The following is a 2,984-nucleotide window of genomic DNA, read 5'->3' as shown; positions in this document are numbered from 1 at the left end:
GCGAAGAAGGGAAAACTTTATTCAAAACATACTTAAGCAAAGCTTGTCAATTTAAACCTTTTATTTTTCTGCGTTTGTATTGTCACTCTATCACAATTGTATGTCAGACAATTTGTTGTGTTATTCGTGTAACGATCTATTATATTATTTGGTTGAAAATTTCAAAGCAAGTAAAAATAAAAATTTTGAATATTTGATGCAAACTAAAATAAATTTCTAACTATACAAAACAAGAGAATCATTCTCTAGAAACTATATACCGGGCAACAAATCCATACTCATGTTCTTTCGTCTCCTCTTTACGCTACCCAAAGAGCTAAACGCGAGAGAGCGCACGAGCCTACGGATAGAGACCGTACTTTGCGTGTCTCTATATTTTAAGCCCTGCTACGAACCGTACGTAAACTTTTCGCTTTCGAGCCCTACTTAGCAGCGACCGGTGCGGTTCGTTTCTTTGATCGGGGCTCTACTTACCGTTAAAACGCTTGATTGAGCCCATGAGTGGGCTTGGTCTTATTCTCAAAGTGTAATTTTAGCTGCTCATGCATATTTCATCAATAACGGCGCCGGCCACGTCCTTATAGTCAGCTGGGAAGGGAAAGGAATGTTAGAGTGTACTGGTTGTTGCTACTAGAGACCGAGAGCACTCTGCGTCCCCACAACCCGCACGGACTGGGGTATTTGTTAGACGGAAAGGATGGGAGATCTGGGAGTCACCGTTGGGTCGATGATGCGATCCATGGATAGGGGTTATTTATAGTGTTCGTGATAGATTGTGTGGTGAATAAGGTGAATAAGGTCAAGCGGCACAGCACGCTTTGGTTGCATAACTTATAGGCGTTATATATACACTGTGCTGTGAGAGGAAGTTGGAAGGGAGGGAAACGACTTTTTTTTTCAATTCGTTTCTGGTTCTAGCGATGGCTATGAACATATGAATATACATGAGTTGTATATGTATAGAAGAGAGAGCGAGAGAGAGTGGATAGAAAGAAACAAAGTAGGACGAAAATGACGAGCCAGGGATTGAACCCATGACCTTCTGTATACGAATCAGAAGCGGTAGCCACTAGACCACCAAGCCCGTCACAAAAAAAAAAACTTTACCGAACAGACTAAAAAATAATCACATGCAAATACTGACTATCCGCAATCATTGTTCTTTTACTGCGATTTCGTCAATAAAATAGTAAACATTATTGCTCTCGTGAGCAGCTGTCAAGTCGTCGTGATCATTCCAGCATCATTTTTCAGCAACAGCAATTGCCACATTTTTCTTCGCAAATTCATTTCTCTTACTGGAGAAAGGCTAAATATTTTTCTTCTACAACTCCTGGTTGTGCAACCGCGACGCATGTCCATCCAAAGAACTAGATGTTTGTTAGTTTGTTTTTTTTTTCATTTGCTACAGATGTTTCAGTGAGCACCATTGTTAGGCCGTCGTGGGTTTATTTCATCACTAATTCCGTGCTGGTTTTGTAGAGTCCGGAGGAAGGGATTGGCACACATGGAAGTGTTCATAGATCACTAGAGTAAGGTGGGGCAAAAGTTCGACCGTAGTCGAAAATTCAATTTTTTTCAAGAAATTGGATCAGATAAAAATAAATGAATGCCGTGTGGTGATTTTACCATCCATGAGCTATAATTTTGCTGAACAAAGTTACGCCAAATGTCTTTTCAATTTTGAGTTACAACACTTTTTGTATGTGCGTGTCTAATTCGAACTCTTGCCCCACCACTGGGGCAAAAGTTCGAATCTAGTGTTCGTGGTATTTTGCTAACCGTAACACACTATTTCGATACTTTGGTAATTGGAATACCTAAAACCAATTAATATCGATGTTGGAACTGGAATACACTTTTAAGTTTGATCTGGATTTTACCCAAATCAGGGTTAAATTGACTTCACCAAAAATTAGTAGTTTTCCGCCAAATTCAGATGAAACAACTTTTTTTTTCAACTTTGATCGAATTTTCTCACTAATTTCATCATTTTTGGAGATAATATGTACATTTTTCAGAATTTTAGGGTTTTACCTAAAGTTGCCACATGACTCGAACTCTTGCCCCACAATTCGCACTTTTGCCCCACTATGTGTAAAAGATGATTGCCAAGTCTTTTTTGCAAAAATTTATACATGCTAAAGCATCTTCGAAATAAGCCTAGTTATGCCCCAAAATAAAACAGCGGATTCGATTTAATTACAGTTCCATTCCATGCGTTGGAAGGACCATCGCATATTACAGTTTTTTGATCAAAAACCAACATTTTTTAATAATTTTTGGAGTGAAAGACTCTTTTTCAAAAAGGCTTCGAACAACCTTGACACCCGAAAGATATAATTTGAATTAAGCTTAAAAACTTCAAAAGAAACTATTGCCCCACTCGAACTTTTCCCCCACTTTACTCTATGCTTAGAAGCAGGCATCATCCTAGTGAGGACGTTACACCAATATGAAGAAGTAGTGTTATCTATTGTGAAGGTAGGATTAGTGTATTACAATATCTCTCAAACACTGTCCATAGTATTTTTTTTAGAAAAATCTTATGTATGTACTTAAAATGGTTTTCTGGGGTACAATGCATATGTTGTTCATATGGGAGTAAAATTGTCATAAATTCTGTGATAAGATTGTAGGTTAAATGTAAAAATGAAACACCAATAAATCTTATCCATTTTCATGATGAAAAACGGCAATTTGCAATCAGCTTCCTATAAATCACTTTACCGAATGGTAAATCCATCTGTGAAATATAATTAAAGCTGACAACGCTCTAGTATTTTGTAAAGCAGCACTCATAAAATGGTATACAGACACCATAAAGAGTTTCGCCTTTAATTATGATCGTTTGTGACATTTGCATTCGTATGATAATCCAACGCCAACGGCTAACAGTTGTTCAAATTTCAACGAAAAGCTGTCTCCCAGATACAACGTAAAGAGCGCGAAATTGAATCTTTCGCACAGCTACCTACTATAAT

The sequence above is a fragment of the Aedes albopictus genome, chromosome 2, assembly GCF_035046485.1.
Source record: "Aedes albopictus strain Foshan chromosome 2, AalbF5, whole genome shotgun sequence".
Lineage (NCBI taxonomy): Eukaryota > Metazoa > Arthropoda > Insecta > Diptera > Culicidae > Aedes > Aedes albopictus.
Note: the sequence above shows the minus strand (reverse complement) of the source record.